The 23,438-nt window shown below is 42.6% G+C and overlaps 1 pseudogene; it reads right to left on the bottom strand.

Annotated features, from left to right (window-relative positions):
- Positions 1 to 2,668: 2,668 nt before the first annotated feature.
- On the bottom strand, positions 2,669 to 22,942 carry LOC115791272 (von Willebrand factor A domain-containing protein 5A-like; annotated as a pseudogene).
- Positions 22,943 to 23,438: the final 496 nt, after the last annotated feature.

Below are 23,438 nucleotides of genomic sequence, written 5' to 3'. Positions count from 1 at the left end.
TGACAGAGTAGTTAGCAACACTGGAGCCCCACAAGGGACTGTCCTCTCTCCCTTCCTCTTCACCCTCTACACCACAGACTTCAGCTACTGCTCAGAGACCTGCCATCTTCAAAAGTTTTCTGATGACTCTGCAATAGTTGGATGTATCAGCAGGGGTGATGAGGATGAGTACAGGAGGACAGTGAAGGACTTTGTCACATGGTGCAAGCGGAACCATCTAGAGCTCAACGTGACAAAGACAAAGGAACTGGTGGTGGACTTGAGGAAAGACAAGGCACCGGTGGCCCCTATGTCCATCGGAGGGGTCAGTGTGGACACCGTTGAGGACTACAAATACCTGGGAGTACACATTGACAACAAACTGGACTGGGCTAAGAACACTGATGCCCTATACAGGAAGGGCAAAGTCGCCTCTATTTTCTGAGACGCCTGAGGTCCTTCAACATCTGCCGGACTATGCTCAGGATCTTCTATGAGTCTGTGGTGGCGAGTGCCATCCTCTATGCTGTTGCATGCTGGGGCAGCAGACTGAGGGCGGCAGACGCCAACAGACTCAATAAACTGATCCACAAAGCCAGTGATGTGGTGGGAGTGGAGCTGGATTCGCTTATGGCAGTGTCGGAGAGGAGGATGCTGTCTAAGCTGCAGGCCATTATGAACAATGGCTCCCACCCACTCTACAACACAGTGATGGGACACAGGAGCACATTCAGTGCAAGACTCATCCCACCAAAATGCACCACAGAGCGCCACAGGAGGTCATTTCTACCTGTGGCCATCAGACTCTATAACTCCTCCCTTAATAGGTGACATTGTGGTTCATCAGTGTCATTCACTTATCAGTATTCAATTGTACATAAAATTGTTTAAATTTCCATATACATTGTACATACACTATATACATTGTACATTGTACATACACTTATACATTGTACAAAAAAGGACTGTGCATATATATATAATGACACCTATTTAAAAATTTTTGCACTCACAATTCTCATATGTGTATAGATTTAGATGTGTATATAGCAGGGTTATTATAGTTAACGAAAACGAACGAAATAACGAAAACTGAAATTGAAAAAACATTGTCGTTAACTGAAATAAATAAAAACTATAATTAAAAGGAAAAAACGATAACTAATTAAAACTGAATTGTGAGTTTACAAAACTAACTAAAACTAACTGAAATTATCGATAAACTGACTTTCATTTACTTGTTTTTTTGGGTTTTTTTTTTTAAGCCTTGTGGATTGATATGAAATCATTGTTTCCGCTCTCCGAGTTTAAGCTGGGAGCGCCACAGGACAACTGTGTGAGTGCGCATGTGCGTGCGCTCACCGCGCTGGTCCGCAAAGTAATGGCTGCGGTCTGCAGAGAAAGCGGCAGAGTCCCGTATGGAGGTTCTTTGAGTACAAACACCTGCACTCGACCACAAGGTAATTAACACACACAATCCAGCTACACAAGCATAAATGCGGACATGAGGTCGGACACTTCCGTAGGTTATATACAAAGACCCTGCAGGTTTAATTAGCAGCATCTAACCAAGCTAGCTCCAAAACAGAAGCAGCTTCAGGTGGTGAGAACATCAGGATGCAGATGGATTTGACCTTTGACTCCTTCAAAGAGTTTGTTTTTGTTTAACACCACATGTAGGCGTTATTAATCTGCTGCACTGATGCTGAAGTTTATTGTGGAGTTTATTGTAGAATTTATTGAGTTTGGGAGTTCATGTTTTTCTTTGTTTCTCCCTGTTGATGTTCATGTGTGTCCTTAATATTACACAAATTTAGCATGTCTTGTGAACAGTTGGTTGTTGAATATATTTCTTTAAACTGTATCTTTTGTCAAGTTTTCATTACACAATACTCACTTTTGCGCCTTGAATCTTGCACCTGATCAGGTATGAAAATACTAAAACTAGTCAAAAATATCTCTTTAGTCTTTATACTTTTATGCCTTTTAGTGTATGTTATTGTGTTTTAGGGTTACTCGTTTTAAATGAAACGGTTGCAGCTGTAACAGTAGTAATTTCCCTTTGGGATCAATAAAGTATTCTGACTGACTGACTGACTGACTGAATGAGTGCAGTTCTACTAGTGGAAAAAACCCAAGGCCCTGGGCAGAGCAGGCCTCAGTCCTTTCCACTCACCTAAAGCATGCAGTGTTCCAGTGTGTGAGTGACAATATAAGTGACAAATAATATATAATGTGACCATTAATCCAGTGTGTGTGATTAATATATGTAACAATACATGATATAAAATATTGATAGTAAATACTGATGTCAAAATGATAAAAATACTCCACAGTACTCAGAGTAGTTCTGACATTTTTTACAGTCATAAATCCAAATAGGTGCAAACTTCAATACAATCAACAATAAAGAATCCTAGATAGATAGATTAGATTCCCTAATTTCTTTTGGGATCAATAAAGTATCTATCTATCTATCTATCTATCTATCTATCTATCTATCTATCTATCTATCTCTCTCTCTCTCTCTCTCTCTCTCTCTCTCTCTCTCTCTCTATCTATCTATCTATCTATCTATCTAAATAAACATCGTTATTACTTATATGGTAGACGGGCTACACATAACTATAAAGGGGGCAGATAATATGAAACAGCACTGAATCAAGGCAGTATGGTGAGAGTAGATCTGCTTCTGTTCATCAGTCTGAAGGTGAAGCCACGTTAAGAAATCCCTCAGAGCCTCAGAGCTTCTTTCTTCACGCTGCAGCCTAACAGGACATTTCCAGCTTCCACACACTCTGTCACACATGGTGCTAAAAACACAAAAACAGAGTGATAAGAATGGCTTGGGGAGGAAAAGCTTACTATACCATCAAACGGTGTTTAAAATAATAATTTGCTATCATCTTGGTTTCTACCATTCTGAGCACGGAGCCATGATGTAGCCTTCATAGCCAGAAGCTCCCATTCGTCCTTTGCATCCATCTTTAAACCATGAAGCCAGATCAGAGCCAGAATGGTGGCCCACACTTCACTGTTGGCCTAATTCAAACAGTCAAAAATTATCAAATAAAACAGAACACACAAAAATGACCTTTCTTTGTACAACTAGCAGTAGCAGCTAGTTTAAAACATGCTCCCTTGTCACAAGGGGTCACCAAAGCTCTGCATATTTGATGCCCTTCCTGATGCAGCCATGAAGGGATTTGTGTCTACTGCTGGAAATCTGCCATCTCCAACTGTGATAACATAAATAATCTAAAATAATGTGTTGAAATACTTTCACAACAACTGCTGAGTGATGAGGGAAATACTTTCTCCTGCTGTGTGGTTACTTAGTAAAAATCAGACTTTGGTGCAGCTCAGTGGGTGCTTAAGAGAGAGAGTACCACCAGTACTTTAGCCTCTGATATACACTGTTTATTTTCATGCAGCAAGGCAGGCCTACATTTAGTCTGACTTCCTTTTCATTTGTTGTATGTTCTCTTGTCTTTCCATGTGTTTAATTACATCCTGTGTTTTTGTCCAAATCATGCTTTCAAATGTATTTTACAACATCTCACATGATCATTTTGTTTTATTATTTAAATTGACAAGCAACCCACCTTTGCAGGCTTTGACTTTTCCACCTCCTTGCTGCTCTTCCCAGTGCAGCAGCCAGAGCTGGATCAAGCAGCCAGCAGCCAGACGCCTCCTGGAGGGAGACTAACTGCAGCAAAGGGTCTCTGGGAGGCTGATCGGGCACAGCAGCTGGTGAAATGAAAATATAATAATATAAAAAACAGACAGAAATAAAAACTGGATCTGATTATGGCGCTAGATGAGAAGACTAAAACTCTACATGATAAACTCCATAAACCACCACACAACAAACTGTGTTACAAATAAAACATTACTTGCTTCATTTGAATATCTGCCAAATATTTAATAATTATATAAAAGATCAATACGCAAATCAAATGTTTTCAATTGCTTGAAGACATGAAAGAAAAATAGAAACTGGCAACAAGGTTGCTGTTTCTGTCAGCGTAGTGTCCAGAGGCTGGAGGCACTACCTGGAGACAGTACACCAGGAGACGTGGAGGAGGCCGTAGGAGGGCAACAACCCAGCAGCAGGACCGCTACCTCCGCCTTGTGTAAGCAGGAACAGGAGGAGCACTGCCAGAGCCCTGCAAAATGACCTCCAGCAGGCCACAAATGTGCATGTGTCTGCACAAATGGTTAGAAACTGACTCCATGAGGCTGGTATGAGGGCCCAACGTCCACAGATGGGGGTTGTGCTCACAGCTCAACACCGTGCAGGATGCTTGGCATTTGCCAAAGAATACCAGGATTGGCAAATTCGCCACTGGTGCCCTGTGCTCTTCACAGATGAAAGCAGGTTCACACTGAGCACATGTGACAGACGTGACAGAGCATGACCGGTTTGGGAGTGGGTCAGTAATGGTGTGGGGTGGCATTTCTTTGGAGGGCCGCACAGCCCTCCATGTGTTCGCCAGAGGTAGCATGACTGCCATTAAGTACCGAGATGAGATCCTCAGACCCCTTGTGAGACCATATGCTGGTGCGGTTGGCCCTGGCCAGGGTCACAAGCTGGAGAGCTGCACCTTGAAGAAGAGCTGCAACGAGCAACACCTTCTTGTCCTGCATGAGGTGGCCATCCAAGCCGGTCCGAGCCTCTTCAAGGGTCCTGCATCTTCCAGTCTGGTTTATGTAGGTCAGTCCGGTCACTCCAGTTGCATCATGCTGAAGATCGTTCCCGTTCGACTACAAAGCGGAGGCAAGACGCTGGACACTCACGCCGTACTGGATGACGGCTCTCAAAGAACCATCCTTCTCCCTCCAGGTATCTTGGTCTGCAGAGACAGGATGAAGTTCTGCCACTCCGCATTATCAGACAAGACGTAATGAAGCTTAATGGAGCATCCATCTCGTTCGAGGTGTGTAATCCCACCGACACTCGGGTGAAATACACCATCTGCCATGCTTTCACGGCAGAAGAGCTCAGTCTAGCAGAGCAGTCCTGCACTGCAGAGTGAGTATCTCTGCAGTGCAGGAGAGGTTTGACTATCTCCATGGGGTGCCAGTGCGAGGGTTCAGCAGAGTCCAGCCTTTGCTCCTCATCGGCTCCGATCACCCCCACCTGATTATTCCTGTACATCCAGTACTGCGAGGGCCCCAGGGAAGCCCCATCGCTGTATGTACCCTGCTGGGTTGGACCATAAAGGGACCGACCAACTTCTTAGAAAGTCCTTCCACTGCGACGTCATGTCTCCATGCAGCGTGCTCGTCTCCAAATCATGAATTACGTCGGTATGTTGAGATGCTGTGGCAAGTCGACACCCAGCCGTTCCGGTCTGAGAAGGAGGTAACACGCTCCAAGCAAGATCAGCTAGCTGTCAAAACACTGGACCAGCGAACTGTCTGTGTCACAGTAGATGGCATAGTCCACAATGCTGCACCTCTACTCTGCAGGCCCAAACTCCATGCACCTCCATCGGCGGTGATGCCTTTGTTACGTGCCACTGAGCGGCGCTTAACCAGCAATCCAGATCTGGCTAAGGTCTACAACGAGGAGATCCATAAACTGGAGAGAGCTGGATACGTTGTCAAGATCAGCAGTGACGAAGCAAGCCAGTCGGAGGAGTCATGGTACATCCCACACCACATTGTTCACCACAACGGGAAGGCCAGGGTGGCGTTCAACGGTTCTTTCCGGTACCAGCAAACCGCCCTCAACGACATCCTACTTCCTGGACCTAACCTTGGAGCCCCGCTGCTCAGTGTGCTTCTCCGGTTCAGGGAGTATCCAGTGGTCATCAGCGGAGACATCCGTGGGATGTTCCACCAAATCCAGTTACTCCCTGAAGACCAACCACTCCTTCGCTTCCTGTGGCGTGACATGGAGAAGGAGCGCAGCCCAGACATCTACGAATGGTGTGTTCTGCCCTTCGGTACAGCCTGCAGTCCGTGCTGTGCCATATATGCACTGCAACGGCACGTCAAGACCAACTGTACTGGTAACGAAGAGGTCCTGAACTCAGTCAACAATGCTTTCTACGTAGATAACTGCCTTCAGTCTCTCCACACTCCATCACAGGCCAGACAGCTGATTGACAAGATGAGAGTCCTGCTTGCTGCTGGTGGATTCGACATAAGGCAGTGGGCAAGCAACCGACCAGAGGTTATCGATCATCTCCCATCAGAGACAAGGACTGAAGGCTGCGAACTGTGGCTAACGGCAGAGAGAGTGGATCTGCAGGAATCCACCCTAGGTCTACGGTGGCACTGTTCCTCCGACACACTTGGCTACAAGCACCGCCAACCGGTAGCCAACGAGCCTACACTGAGAAATGTGTACAGAGTTCTGGCTTCTCAGTACGACCCACTAGGGTATGTTATTCCCTATACCACTTGTGCTAAGGTCCTGATCCAAGCCCTCTGGAGGCACGAGCAACAGTGGGATGAGCCCATCACCGGAGAACTACTCTCAGTGTGGCAGGCTTGGGAGAGTGAACTTCCCCACCTTCAGCACATCAGCATGCCCCGCCGCTACACTCCACTCAACATAAGCGCTGACCCTTCGAACGTCGACCTACATGTCTCCTGTGACGCCTCGGAGAAAGCTTATGGAGCCGTTGCCTACCTTCGTATGGAAGACGCAGAAGGGCGTCCACATGTGTCATTCGTCATGGCACGATCCCGGGTCGCACCGCGGAAGCAGCTCTCTATGCCTCGTCTGGAGCTCAGTGCTGCGTTGACTGGAGCACAGCTTGCCAAACTGTTACGCTCTGAGCTCACCCTTACCCTGAGGCACACAGTCATGTGGTCAGACTTGACCACAGTGCTCAGTTGGATCCGATCTGATTCAGCTCAGTACAAGGTGTTCGTCAGAACTCGCATAGCTGAAATCCAAGAGTACACCGATGCCAGCGACTGGAGGTACATTCCTTCCGTCCAGCACCCGGCCGACGACATCACTCGGGGGAAGGCACTGCATCAGCTGGCTCCACCAACCCGTTGTAATGATGGGCCCGCCTTTTTGTACGACTCTCCTAGCCATTGGCCACATAATTTGGTGGCGAGAGTGGAAGAAACAGAGGAGCTCAGGAAGTCCACGTTCTGTGGCCAACTTACAGTCCCTGATACCTGTCCTGATCCACTGCAGTACGACACCTGGTCTAACCTAGTAGACGCTACATACCGGTCTCAACACGGGGCGGCAGCAGGCCCCCATGTCTGCTTCTGCTCGCATAGACACAGAGGTAGCTCTCCTGAAGTGAGCGCAAGCAGACAGCTTCTCTGAAGAACTCAGCCCTCTACAGCACGACTGTCCGATTCGACCTAGTAGTCACCTCATATCACTCTCACCAGAGTACGACCCCATTCTTGGTCTCATCAGAGTGGGAGGCTGCCTCCATAAAGCTGATGATCTACCTGAAGACTCGATTCATCCCATTGTCCTTGCACCAGATCATCCCATCACACAGCTTCTGGTGAAGGACTACAACAATCGTCTCCGACACTCCGGTCCCAAGAGAGAGTCTTCGCGGAGATCAGGAGGTCGTACTGGATCCTCAGAGGCCGCCAAGCCATCAGGAAGCATCAGCAATACTGTGTCGAGTGCTGCAGATGGCGAAGCAAGCCTACAATCCCCAAGATGGCCGACCTACCTGCTGCGTGCCTCCAACTCAACAAACTCCCTTTCTGGTCTACCGGAGCGGACTGCTTCGGCCCGTACGCGGACAAGATAGGAAGGCAAGAGAAGCATTGGGACATTGTGTTCAAATGCCTCACGTCCTGCTGCATCCATCTCGACTTGATGCCGAGTATGGACACGGATTCCTTTCTCCTTGCCCTCCGTTGCTTCATAGCGCACCGGGGCAAGCCCTACGAGATACTCTGTGACAGAGGCACCAATTTTCGTGGCGGCAAGAAGGAGCTCCAGCAAGCTCTTGAAGCTCTTGAGCTATTGCTCAAGGAACAGTTGGCCAAACAGTGCATCCTGTTAAGATTCAACCCCCCTCTCGCTCCACACTTCGGGGGAGCGTGGGAGAGGGAGATTAAATCGGTTAAGATCTCCCTCCAGACCATCCTGAAGGACCAAGTCCTCCCAGAGGAGGTCCTAATGACTGTGCTCACTGAAGTTGAGGGTATCCTCAACTCTAAGCCCCTTGGTTACGCATCCTCTGACTTGGCCGATCCTGACCCGATTACCCCGAATCTCCTCCTCATGGGGCGGCGAGATGCTTCGCTACCACAGGCAGTCTACGGTTCCAGTGACCTGCTGAAATGACGTAGATGGAGACACAGTCAGGTGCTTGCCGACCACTTCTGGAGTCACTTCACCCGCAGGTACCTACCTGGTCTACAGCCCTGCCAGAAGTGGAGAACTACTACACCAGACTTGGCGGTGGGCACTGTCGTCATGGTGCTCAATGGTGGTCAGCTCCAGCGAGCGCTGTGGCCTGTCGGGCAAGGTACGCACTGCAGAGGTGGACATCAAGGGCAACCTCTACACCCGTCCTGTCGCCAAGTTAGTCGAGCTTCCTGAAATGCCTGATGACGGAGACCCCAGCGCACAATAATCCAGCAGAGATTTTCCTGTTCTACGTATTCTCTCCACGAATCCGGGGGCGGCTGTGGAAAACTCCCTGCTGGAGTCAGCGTCATAACGCCAGAGACGTCAGTGGTGATGTACCCACGCACTTGTGTGCTCTCATGCCTTTGAGGTTACTTAGCTAGCAGACACTTGCCGTGCCGCTCCTGCATTTCGCCATAATGGCAGTATCGTTGTGTGTACGTGTGCGTTGATGACGATGCAAGTGCATCAGTTTTGTCTGTATTCATGTTGTATTTCATCCGCTGGTGTTGGCTACATGCTGTTTAGTCTGTTAACCGTGTAACTTTGGTCTACCGCGAGCTCTAGTTCACTCCAATGGGGAAATGTCTAAGTCTTAAATGGCTCGCTAAACGCTTATTTCTTGGGTTGTAGCTGCATTAATAGTCGGGTTTGGGAGTACCTAAATAGTATTTCCGACCTGTGGTGTTATTTCCACCGTTCTGTAAGTGTTTGAGGCAGTAATTTAGCTTCTAAATGTTGTATTGGCCGTAAGTACGGTTCTGTGCATTGCCATGGGAACGGTTGTCTTTCTAAGCTTTCCAGTGGCAACACCGCTTTGCTATTTGTGGTTTCAAAGCACCACCTTTTGGTCACCAAGTGTATTGTGCTTGAATTTCCCTACGGGTGCCTAGTCTTCACCTATATTGTTCTGCCATTACTTGCCACTTGCAGTAATTTCGTTTCTCTGCCACATTAATGTTACTAGGTGCAACTGTATACCGTATGTATGTATACCGTGTAATGTGACTCAATGTGTATATTCTGCATAATTTAGCATAATGTAGAACGTGGTTGTATAGTTTCTAATTACCTTTCTGTATACTTTTACTTCACAGAGACCACACACACACACACACCTGTATTCTGGCACCCACACTTGGATCTTTATTCACCATACATTGAATGTGTATGCAACAGTTCAATGAAGAATCCAACTTTGATGCTTGTCTGTCAATAAATCTCTCAATATCACCTGAAGTCGCAGCTGTTCTCTGACCGGAGCACATAGCCAGTCGGGGGGGGCGACCAGCCATCTACGCAATATAGCTCATGTGCAGTAATCTGTTTCTTAAAAATCCTACAAAAAAATTCTACAACTGTATATACATCCAATTTTTAAAATAATTTTAAATATATGAAACAATGTATAAAGTGAACTTTTCCCTCAAAATCTGTCTGTCAGTGTTGCATCCTCATATTTTCATAACCCTCACTAAATCAAGAAATTGCTTGGTCAACTATGTCCCTGAGGACCCCCTTTAATCTGTGCTGAATGCAACACAACCACGCACGCTCAAGTTTGACATATTTTTGTCATAGTTTTGAAAAAACTATTCCTACAGTCACAGCTGGAACATGTCACACCGTCTTCCACTTATGATCATTTTCTTTAACAGCAGGGACTGAATTTAGGTAGTTTAGTGAGGTCATTGGGACAGCTAGCAAGTTACAGTGTACAATGCACTTTTTGTCAGAACATACACGCTCCTGTGTCAACTCCGTCAGACGTCGATTCCATCAGTTCCTATGCCTGACGGAGTTAACAAATCCACAACCTCTTAATATGCTAATATAATATTATTTGTGAAACATATTATAGGATTAAAATGTAGGATTAAGGATTAAAAAAATATATAAATGAATCATTCAACTGATTTTCCATCACAACTATTAATCAAAACTAAATCCATACCGTTACTTGGCTTTACCGTTATAACATCTGATCAGTCTGATTCTTCTGTTTTCAAGTCCAAACTCTGTTATTTCAGAACTTTCAGCTCTCTGTTATTCTGTCAGTAAAGTTTCCCCACCTGCTTCTGTCCTCTCCTCTGATTGGTTCTTGCAGTATTTATACAACCTTGATCATCATCCTTGATTTGCCAGATTGCCTAGTTTCCATTGTTCTCTATTAATTTTTAAATTATTTACTAAATTATAAAATCAATTTTACACAAAATGAATCACAGCCAGATGATGAGCCTGGCATCAAAATGTAGGGAAAATTAGATCTTTCATATGTTTTGTTTTGCTCAGTAAGTTTCTGGCTCCTGAGGTTATTACAGTGACTTGCAAATGATCAAAAATAGTATTACAGTGAACCCTCGTTTATCGCGGGGGTTACGTTCCAAAAATAACAGGCGATAGGCGAAATCCGCGAAGTAGTCAGCTTTATTTTTTACAATTATTATACAGTACTATAGATGGAAACCAAAGATCAAAACCTGTTTTCAAGCCTAACACATTCTGTGCTGGACAGAGACGAGGGACGGAGGAGATTGATTGACAGCAATCAGGACGCAGAACACGATGCACATTCATACACTGTTAAAAAAAAAAGGAAAAAAAAAAAAAAAGCATAAAAACTGCACTAAAAAAATCCGTGAAACAGCGAGGCCACGAGAGGTGAAGCGCGTTATAACGACTGTATACATAAAAAATGTCTTCACTTACAGCCTAATGATACAGCCCATTACAGCAAACGCTGCAGCTACTGTACATACAGTATTTCACATTTAACATTTCAGTACAAACAGAAAGGTGTTGGTTTACTTACCCATGGGCCTGGGAGCACGCTTTAGCTTGAATAGGCTGAACACTATAATTTTGAGGGAGGAAAAGCAGGTCAAAGCATTTCATTTCTTAAAAAGAACTACAGCAGTGTTCTCAAACTCAAATGTCATCTCAGCATAGGGCCACTGTGTTTACACACACATATATACACATACACACACACACACACACAAACATTTTGTACTGAAATAGAAGTACAAGTGCTTGCGTGCGTCTTTATTTGTATTTCTTTACTTAAGTAAAAAACACTTCATGTAACCTGTAACTCTCAGCATGAACACAGCCTCTGAGCACCAGTCCAACACACAGCTTTACTGTAAATACATTACGGCAAACTGATCTGTTTTTATACAATCTTTCAATTACACAAAGTTAGCATACATCCACTTGTTTTGCAGTCCTTACCTTTAAATTTAACATCTCTTATTCCTCTTCTGCTCTTTTTCTCCATCTCTGAGGGAACTTCTCTCTCATTGTTTGCTCTCCCTGGAAATACAGCAGCTCTTCTTTTAGCTAGCAGACACATTGTGTGACAAACTGCAGACACTTTGTCTGTTTGCTGATATTTGAGCATAAACGTTGCATATAAAATTACCTGCTACAGTTACTTCATTTGTTTTCGCTATTTAAGATGCTGACGTACCGCGAGCGCAACGGACATCTGCCCTCGGTCCGGCGCACTGTAACCCCTGATTATAGCGCTATAGATGATATATAAATTATATGGGTTTGCCTTGTTAGGGATTATATTTTACTCAATGAATAAAGGACAAATGTTTAAAGGTAAACTCCAGTAAATTAATTAATAAACTGTGGATCAACCAAATAATAAACAAATGAATAATACATTAGACAGAGAGCAACAGATCAGAAAGTACTAGACTAACTTCTCTGTCTCAGTGCATCTTATTTTGAGGTTCGGCCACAAGGACGTATAATTAAAGCATCAGGAGAGAAGAGGCTCCATTACTGAGGAATCTGGGCCATGAAAAACCAGCTTGAACAAGACTGAATGACGAAGGTCAACTCGTAGCGCCCAGAGATTGTTTATGTTTAGATAAGAGGCTGTATAAAAATGTTATGTTTAGACAGGAACACGGGCTCAGAGAGAGAGAGAGAGAGAGCACACACAGGCCTGCTGTCTCCTTCGGTCCCACATATACATGTGTGATTTTTCTGATTCTTTAATATATTAAATGTCTTACTTTTTTCATTAAAGTGTTTCAGGTGTCTTCCTTCATAAACAATCTGTTTACCTGTCATTGTCTGTCATTTTCGATATTTAAGATGCTGAAGTACCGCGAGCGCAACGGACATCTGCCCTCGATCCGGCGCACTGTAACCCCTGATTTTATTTTGATTTATTTTTTAAATTATTTACTAAATTATAAAATCAATTTTACACAAAATGAATCACAGCCAGATGATGAGCCTGGCATCACAATGTAGGGAAAATTAGATCTTTCATATGTTTTGTTTTGCTCAATATGTTTCTGGCTCCTGAGGTTATTACAGTGACTTGCAAATCATCCAAAATAGTTTTATACATAAAAACATGAACGTCTTCACTTACAGCCTAATGATACAGCCCATTACAGCAACTATCACAGCAAACACTGCAGCTACTGTACATACAGTATTTCACATTTAACATTTCAAATAAGTAGAAACTGAAATTTGTTGGTTTGCTTCTATTTATGTTTAGAAACACAAACATTTGCTGTACTGTCATTTAGATTTTACTTACTGGGCAAGGAATCATCCATTTCCATGGAACTACCAACTGTGATGATGAGGGGAAAACAAAAAAAAAAATCAGATCAAAACATTTCATTTCTTAAAAAGAACTACAACATTTACCTTTTAATAAGTTAGAGTGAAATACAAATACAACACAAATTCTATAAAGAGCATTTAAAATATGAGATGTTCATCAGTCTGGTTGTTCTGTTTCATGTTATAACTCTACAGTCATTTCAGATCTTGTTACTTTCACCTCTCTGACACCTCTGCCACTAAAGTTTCCTCACCTGCTTCTCTTCTCTGATTGGTCACACTTAACATTTCAAATAAGTAAAAACAGAAACTTGCTGGCTTACTTCTGTTTATTTGATAGCAGTGCACAGATGTGTAGATGTGTGTTACACTGTCATTCAGCTTTTACTTACATAAGTATAATGCCTTGGGTATACTCAAGGAGGCATAACCTATGATGTAAAAGAAAAAAAAGGAGTCAGGACATTTTATAAGAATTTTTTTTACAAATATATTTTTGAGGGCATATTATGGATGTACAAACACAACACAAACAAGACACACGACTACCAACAGTGTTGTAGTGGTTGTTCTGTTTCATGTTCTAACTCTTCACTCATATCAGATCTTGTTGCTCTCACCTCTCTGACATGATTGACACTAAAGTTTCCTCACCTGCACCTCTCCTCTGATTGGTCCCTGCTGGATTTATATTCTGCTCTTAAAGTTATCATTGTACTCCTTTCATTCATGTTCAATTATCTTTATCTTTAAGCTGTGACTGACAGTTTTAGTTTTTCCTCTTGAAACAAACTCACAGGGTGTTGGAATATTTCTGCGCACAAGAGGTCCTTGAATCACTTTGCTGTTGTCTTTGTTGACGGCAATGAAGGCGGTGAAAGAACTGCTCACTCCTGATTGGACACTGAGTTTCACCACCTTCTCCTTCACTCCTCCATCCTGCTGTCCTCTGTGCTCTCTCTCCTCCATCTCCAGGGAGCGAATAAGAGTCCGAGCACCCAACCTGTGGACTGTTAATCTGGAGATGAAGGAAAACATTACAGAGTCATAATGTTTGTCATTTTTCTCACATTAGTTTGTCAGTAACTTGCATCTATTTTTATTCTATTCGATCCTTTTCAGGGTTTTACCATTGCCTCTGGCACCACAACAGATTTTTCCATATGCTGGGAAAATGCGCACAATATTTGGACATGACTCCTAACAATGGCTCTTTGATTTCACACAAGCTTAATTATTTGAAAGCAGACTGAGACTACTCATTTTTAATGTCTGTCATCAGTAATGACATACTGATACCACTAATCCAAGTATGAAAAAATATGATTTAGAAACAGTGACTGCACTGAAACATGTTTAAGAGTAGATAAAAAGCATTAGGTGTGTGTTATTAACAAACTGTTTTGATATTTTAAACCCAACACCTGTAATCTCATGATTCAAAGAACAATGCTGCTTGTATTAAATGATTTTACCCAGTGTCTGCTGCAGGTTTGAGACTGAAGTGCAGCTGGTTCTCAGAGGGATGACCTGCCAGGCTGTACTTCACTGTCACACAGCCCTCTGCTGCCTCTGAGCTCTGAGACAGAATTACAGTGTTTGAAGTCATGTTAATGACTGTCATCAAATACCTAAACAACAACATGACGGTGCTGCTCCTACCTGTTCAGTGAGCTGGGCATAAATCAGTGACCTCTGGCCCTGGAAAAGTGCTGTGATTGGTGGAGAGAGGACAGTGACAGACACTTCCTTTGGTAAATCCCATGTGACTGAGATGTCAACCACAGTCGGATGCAGAGCAAATTGCAGCGACTGCATCACCTGAAAAATAAAGAAAAACTCTACAAATATACACAAACAGCTGGAACAGACATTTTACTCACTGCAGGTCTGATCTCAAATACATATCTGCTGCTGCTGCAGTGTTTCACCTCACTTCTAATTGTGTTTAATGTCTTACTTTTGGTTGCATCCTGTCAGTCCCTGTGATGAACTGAGCGTGACCTCCTCCTTCTTTGGCCATCCCATTGATGAGAGCAGAGCTGGCCCCTTCCCCAATCCCAAAAGAGAAACACCTGCAGTACAACAGTTTTCTTTAAGTACACTGAGGACATGTTGGACATCCTGGGAATTGTGTAGATATAGTTGTGTGTTTGTGGTTCCACCTGTGAGAATCTGAATTCTCCTTCACCAGATCTATCACTTCTTTGGTGTTCCCCACCTCTCCATCAGTAAAGACAAACAGCTGAGGGGAGAGTTGGTACATAAGGGACAGAACATCAGACCCAGAAACACACAGTTTGTGCTGAGAGCTGAGTTAGCCCTGCGACAAGCTGGCAACCTATACAGGGTGTACACTGTCTCTTGCTGTATAGCAGCTGGGATGGGCTCGAGCCCCCCTGTGACCCTGAAAAGGATGAGCAGAAGAGAATGTGTTACCTGTCTAGGCTGATTGGGAATGCAGGGCTGGCTGTAAATATGTTTGAGGGGCTGCAGGATCTCCGTTCCACCCAGATCAGCCTCCATCTGCTCAACTTTCTTCAGAGCCTCCTTCATGGTCTGCTGGCTGTACTCCACACTCTTACTGCCATCACACAAACATGCACCAAAACACACATGCAGATAATTTACCAAAGACAGCGGAGACTTTCTTGAGCTGACTGATATGAGGGAGAGACTTACGGGAAGATGTGTTCATAACTGAACCCAAAACTGTAAATATTGAAATAGCAGCCCATTGGTAAACTCTTCAACAGGAGCAGCAGAGTATCCTTAAGAGAAGAGGGAAAACATGGTGAGACCACTGTGTGAGAGGGTCACTGAAAGACTTTATGATTGTAATAATTTATTATGGATACCCTGGCACTGCTGATGCGACTTTCCTGCTCCTTGCTGTAATCGTTAGCATAGCTCATACTTCCAGATCGATCCACTAAGAACACAAACTCTCCACATGAAGCCAATGAAGACATCACAGACTGGGGGAACTCGGGATACAGGCTCACCATCACCACTGGATCACCCATCAGAGTGCCTGAAACACATGACATGGATGAAAAAAATTTTCAGTTTCACATTTTATAATCAATTCCAACACAATAAAGCTCCCGGTTGAAGAATGGAAATCACCAAGTTTTATATGCAAACTAATTATTTCATTAATTTTCACTGACCTGCCTCAGCAGAGGCCTGTCCTGCCTCCACCACAGCAGTGGGCTGGTGGGCATCTTTGTAATAAATCAGCAGTTCAACATCTCTGTCAAACTTGTGTCCTGCAGCCAACTTGACCTGCAGACCACAAACACATTCATATTTAGTTCTCAGTAATCAGTAACAACCACACACAGCAGACACATCAACGCTCTACCTACCGTGGCCTGGGTTTGATCAGTGATGAGGTACTGGAGAGGGTCCAGGGAGCAGTTGGACTCTACTTTAGAGACTGGACGAGGAGAGGACACTCGGGCAGAGAAAGACAGACTGTAGGGCACCAGAGAGGCTGGAACAGAAGTCACCTGGACACCTGCACCTTCACTACCTGCACACAACATCAGGTTAGAAATGCTGTAAATATTGAGGCATTACACACTCAAACCATTTTACCTGAGAAGAACCTGTGGTCCACATGATGCTGGAGCTCAAACAAGGAAAATAAGACTTTTGTTCAGGAAACATAAATAGTCCTGCAAAAGCTTTTGTTCTTTTCTTTATTTCCATGACTTTATCCTATAAATGGCATTATGACAAGTATTGGTACAATAAGGTAAACCTAATAAAAACCAAACAGTGAGTGTGAATTAGTTTATTGTCAAGGATTTTACACTAGTGAGAGGTTTACTTCTTTTATGTGACTTTCATAAACTTCTTTATGATCTAACTTGTAGTGAAATAAAGGAAACCCCATATAAAATTTGGTTTACTGTCATTTAGTTAACACATTTTGATGATATAAAATCGTAACAGGGAGAGTCAGTGTTTTCCCACAAACACTGACCTGTAAAAAACCAAGTACACCCCATGATTTAAGAGCTCGTACAGCCACCTTTAGCAGCAGTAACTCAAAGTAACTGCTGTCTGTATCTGTCTCTGATGTCATTGTGGAGGAATTTTGGTCAATTCATCTTTACAACATTTTTTTCATTTCATTGAGGTTTTCACATATTTGCTTATTCGCAGCTCTCTTCAGGTCCAGCCACAGATTTCAGTCAGGTTGAGGTCTAGACTTTGACCGGGCCATTGCAGCACCTTGATTTGTTTCTTTTCCAGCCACTCAGCTGTAAACTTGCTGCTGTGCTTGGGATCACTGTCCTGTAGCATGAACCAGTTTGGGGAGGTTTTAGCTGTCGGACAGATGGCCTCACATTTCACTCCAGAATACTCTGGCATACAGAAGAGCTCATGGCTGATTCAAGGACTCCATGGTGCTAAGGTCGAGTGGCTGCAAAACAAACCTAAATCATCACTCCTCCACCACCATGCTTGACTGTATGAGGTGTGTGCTGATAAGTTGTGTTTGGTTTTCTGCAAAAGTGACACTGTGCATTATTGTCAAATATCTCCATTTTGGGGCCTGTCAGTCCAAAAGACTTTGTTCTAGAAGTCTTGTGGTTTCCTCAGATGCAACTTTGCAAACCTAACCTCTGCTGTTATGTTCTTTTTAGAAAGATGTTGTCTCCTGCAACTCTGACAAAAAAGCCATACTTGTTGAATCTTTTTCTAATTAAACTGTCATGAACTTTAACATTTAATATGTTAACTGAGGCTGGTAGAGTCTGAGATGTAGCTCAAGGGTTTCTTTTTTTTCAGTTTCCCTGAGAGTTAAGTACTTCTTCTGGTTCTGTGTTCACCCCTGAGTTTGAAGATTTTCTTTTTTTTACATTTTGTGTTCCATCAGTGATGTGAAGGTTGGTTTAAGACTTTCCCTGGTGTAGCTTAAGGATTTCTGGTCCAAATATTTTGAAGTTTTCCTACCCTGAGGTTGGTATCGAGGGTTGAGCACAGCAGGCAGACAGAACCTCAGCCCATCATCAGCCTGCACAGCCAGCTCAGTGACATACTCCAACCTGATGGAGGCGCTCTCTCCTGGAGGCAGACTGCCCACACTCAGAGAGAATATATCTGGACTCTGCTCACTCTCCTCCAATAGGAAGGCCTGCTGACCGCAGCTCAGAGCATCATCATACTCCTCACGAGCCTGAAGGACGGAGACACATGTCAGTATCATTCACTGTGTTTATTGTTGTCTTTAATCTTACTTATAATGAGGTCATATTTACTGTCCAGCTCACCTCCTGTTTCTCCTTCACCTCAGCTACAATCTGTGTCTGTCCAATCTTAGCACTGAAATGACAGACAGCAGCATCTCCAGGCAGAGGGAAGACAAAAACAGCCTCTAATGGTTTGTCCTCCTTGTTCTCGTAGTTCAGAGTGGAGACCACTGTAGCCACATGGTCCCTCACCTCCAGCTCCACCTCAATGCTCTTCAGAGGAACTGACAGAGAAACAGAATTATGACAAATACACAGACCATACAGCAAGATATTATTATGTGCCATTACAACAAAAAATATATGTAAATAGACTAGTTCTTATATAGCGCTTTTCCACTCTGAGCACTCAAAGTGCTTATGCAACACGTTTACATTCACACTCATTCACACTAGCACTTCGCTGTGTAACTAAGCTAAGTGCTTTTATTGTCTAACATTCACAGACATTCATACTCCAACACTTGTGTCAGAGAGCAACTTGGGGTTCAGTATCTTGCCCAAGGATACTTTGTCACGCAGCCTGGAGCAGCCAGGAATTGAACCGCCAACCTTCTGATAGCTGCAGAGAAAACAGAAGTCTCTTTGTTTTCTATCAGTACCTGGTTCCTTCTCCAGAGTTAGCAGACCGCAGCAGTTCATCATCGTACCTGTGAAACAAGAACATTTGAGCTCTTAATGTTGGAATTTTACTACTGTGTTTTCTGGGTATTCCTTAGTGTAGTGACTCAACACCTGTTTTGCCACTACAAAATTAAAGTAGGGAGTACTGCACTGTTGAGTTGCTTTTGAATTAACCAGCAAATGATTCAGTTTCCAAACATTGTTCCATTGATCATTTATTTACATGTTTCAATAATCCAGCTACTCCAAGGCTTCCATACAAGGCAAGACAAAACACATGGACATGCAGAAAAAAAGCGGTCAAAAAAAAAAAAAAAAAAAAAACCCACACTCTCCCTGCTCAATGATTCTCCGTGCAACCACACCAGAGACCAGGTGAATATATTTCATACTCATTCATTAAACATCACCATTCCTAATCCAAGGAATGCACATGCAACACCACGTGGCTACCTAACACCATTAACTGCATATGGCTTCTATACTTGTAATAATAATAATAATAAAAATATTTATTGTTGTAATTTATAAATATTTACACGTGAATTTCTTCACGATGTTTTCATTCTGATTATGATGACGTCAGTGAGTGTGACCTGAGGGGTCTACTAGGAACGAAGCTTCTTCGGCACAAAATGATCCCTGTGAGTGCTGCCTACTCTAATCAGAGACATTATCAGGTGATGATGATAAAAACGTATTTTAAAACGTATTAAATGTATTTTAAAAAAATTAGGACACAGAGCGGTAAAATAAACATTTTACTTCGAGTTAATTATTTTACTCGAAGGTGCTGCTGATTATTTCTAAGGTGGCGGCTGCACATCAGAGCTCTGAAACTTTTTTGGTTTTTTTTGCTTTTTTTATTGATATACCATATTTGACCCCCTTCCAGGTAAAAGTATCTATATGAAGAGATTTAGACAGCAACCAGTTATGTATTTCCTTCCAAAAGTTGCATACAACCTGGCACTCAAAAAACAGATGTTCTGTTGATTCCAACAATGATTTACAAAAATAACAATTCTCCATTTCAAATTTGAATATTCTTTTAATAAATTCCTGCGAAGGATAAATTTCATTTAAAATTTTAAAATGGATTTCTTTGACTTCAGGAAGGATTGGAAATTTCAGGAATTTAGTTCTGATGGATCGAATTTCTTGTTTGTTAAAGTTTTTTAAATGATGTGTTCTTTTAGAAGATCCAGGATAGATCTCATCAATTAAAAGTTTTCTCAAAAATAGGTTATTACATTTTTTCTCTACAAAGTTTATGCCATTGATGAACACTTTATTTAATCTGGGGGTTGGGGTCTGATCTAAGTTGTTTCTAATTAGATTAATCATTGCAGCTGGAATATTGTCAACTACACTTCTGTAGTCATCAGGGCTACAGACTATTTTATATTTGTCACTAAATTTGTCATACTTTAATAGATCCCCCTTATCATTTTACAGATGAACAATTGACCAAATTTGTTTTTCCATCCATCCTTCCATGAATATTGACTTTCTTCTCCTTAGAATCACCCTATTGTTCCACAGTGGAACATTGTGTGGACTAAAGTTATGTTTGTAAATCATTTTCCAGTAAAACAGAACTTGTTGATGGAAGGCAGAAAGTTTCACTGGTAATTTAGAAACCTCAAAGTCACATTTCAAAAGAAAATCTATGCCACCTAATTTTTTAAAGACAAAGTTGGGTAAAGAGAACCAAATATCCTCGCTGCATTTTAAAAAGGACTGCAGCCATCTTAACTTAAGTACACCATTTATAGTTTCAAAGTCAATTGCTTTTATTCCTCCTTCCTCAAAACCTTTGATCATGTCAGCTTTTCTAATATAATGATGTTTATTTCTCCAAATGAAGTTAAAAATGAGGGAGTTTATTTCTTTTATGGTTTTTGTGGAAAGGGGTAAAGAGTACGTGGGGTATATTAGTCTGGAAATAAGTTCAATTTTTGTCAATAACGAAGAGTGTTAAGTCTCTTTGCAGCCAGTTATTTAGCATTCGTCTGGATTTTTCAATTGGCTTCTGGATGTTTTTTCTGTAACTAGATTTAGAATCTTTGGACACCAATATACCTAAGTACCGAACCTCCTTTTTCACTGGAATATTGTATAACACATCTTCAAAACTATCATGAATACTTAGGAGTTCAGATTTTTTAAGGTTAAGAGTTAGGCCTGAGACCCGGGAGAATGATTCCACCACCTGAAGAGCAACCGGTATTTGTTCTTTATTTTTCAAAAATAGTGTTGTGTCATCAGCTAATTGCCTAATAACTATTTTTCTTTCATCAAAAGTAATGCCTTCAATTTCCGAGTTTCTCAGACTGATGGACAGCAGCTCAGCAACCATAATGAACAATAGTGGAGACAAACTGCACCCTTGTCTTATTCCTCTCCCTATATTAAATCTTGGGCCTGTGCCTTCAGGAAGGGAGACACAACTATTGATATCTGTGTGTAACATCTTAATTATATCCAAAACATAGTGCATAGAATATTCTAATGTCTTATAAATGAAGGGATGCTCAACTGAGTCAAAGGCTTTTTGAAAATCAAGGAATAAAATATAAGCGTTATCTTTCACGAGATCTTTGTAATCTAAAAGATCTAAAACTAATCTAATATTAGAGCTCTGAAACGCTAAACTGGATCCACTTGATGTTTAAATGTCACTGTCCCGCTGCCTGATACAGGAGACGAGGAAACTTTTGTTTTTAGGCAGATCAGAGTGAAATGAATCTTACTGATCAAACAGGTGTGCTTGGTCTGTGTTTGTGTTCTTGTAGTTAAAATTCCAGCTGTGCAAAACAGACTCAGCAGCAGAACAGCAGTGGAGTTAGTGAGGCGCGGCTTAATGACCTGCGCAGATAAAACGTGTTCCCCCCGCACAGAATCTATACTGTAAATTAGAGAAACAGTGGAAACGTGGCGCTTCACCTGATCTTAAACTGCAGCTCTGAATGTGACCTGCTCCTGATCAGGTTATGTCAGTATTTCTGTGGGGCGTGAACGACCCGGGAGAAAAGTCACGCGGAACAAATTCTCAACTCAACTTTATTTATAAAACACTTTAAAATCAGTGCCATTGGCCAAAGTGGTGTACACAAGGAAAAACAAACAGGTTTAAAGTACATATAAAAACCACACGAAGTAAAACATAACATTAATAAAAACATACACATAGGTTAGAGCAATAAAACACTAAGAGTCAACATGTTGAACATCGGATTAATTCTCACGGCGGAAAAAGGAAATAAGCAGGTCCGTTAGCTTAACGACTACAGGGAGATTCTCCGTCACCGTCTGTAGTGAAGCCGCTTCGCTATCAAGGGGGAACCCCACCCCAGGACCTCGCTTCCCGCGGGGCAGGAAAAGATTCATCCGGCTAAGTGGGGCATGGTGGAAAATTTTGAGAACCATTGGGTTACCACAGAGAGCCACTTCTGACAGTTTAGACTTTAAACTCGACATAGCTCACTGAGCCTTAATGTGGCTTCGTAATACAGGCCTCAGGTTTATTTATTTATTTTTTACCACCAGCGCGTCCCACCCTGACTTTCACTTTCACTGTTGTAGCCCCACAGACCGTTTATTGTATCTCAGTATTGACATTTAAAGACAGTTCGTACTGAACTTCAGGGTAACAGCACCCAGATTGCCGTCTTTAAGTTTTCAGGTTTGCATGTCAGTGCGCAGTGATATGATTCTGAGCAGTGAGTGATTGGGCTGCTTGAAGACATGCACGGTAGGAGCTTACCTCTGAGGACAGACTGATGTGTCCGCGACAGTTTCACCTCCTCTTCTAAATATGAGAGAAATTCCGCTAAACACGAAGTATTGTCGCTCACCGAGACGACACGGGTATCCTTGATTTTCTTATGAGAGAGCACCGGATATGTGGGACACCGCCCACCCCCAGATCCCAGATAAGTGTAACGGTGTGAACGTGAATCTAAATCTGAATTTTTACAGTATTGTTAGCAGAGACAAGATGCACAGAGATCCTGGCACGGAAGCCTAGACTTTACCGACGATCATTACGGAGGAACAAAAACACACCAGCCTTTAGTTTTCCCAGACTTGAACCAACTTCCCGCGAGAGGGAAAACTTTATTCACGCCCACCAGTGTATACCACATGTCAAAAACAACACGCCTCATTGGCTGTCGGCGTCCTCTGCCACATTAGTATTTAACACAAATAATTTGTCTGTAGACAACAGGAAACAAACATGTCTTTTGCACAATTGAGAGCATATCTGCCAACAAGTATAAATAAAAGTGCGAAAAAATGTAGAGGTATTAAACTTTAAAAGAAATTTAAATAAATAATAAAATAAAAATACAAGGAATGCCAGAAACATGTAACGATAAAAGTTTACAAAAATATGACAGTAGTGCAAAAGTGATGTCAGATAGTCTCCTTCTATTTCAGTTTCCATTGTTAGGGTTGTGGCTGTAATGTAGTTTAATAAGTTTCAATTTGTTCTCATGCTTTGGCCGTAAGTGAGGGGGTCACAAGTCTTTGCGACAGTGCGACAAATGCAGCTGTCATTAGACATATTAAATGATAGTATAAATCTTCTA

Source organism: Archocentrus centrarchus, chromosome 13 (genome assembly GCF_007364275.1).
Source record: "Archocentrus centrarchus isolate MPI-CPG fArcCen1 chromosome 13, fArcCen1, whole genome shotgun sequence".
Lineage (NCBI taxonomy): Eukaryota > Metazoa > Chordata > Actinopteri > Cichliformes > Cichlidae > Archocentrus > Archocentrus centrarchus.
This window is presented reverse-complemented; position numbering and strand designations above follow the sequence as displayed.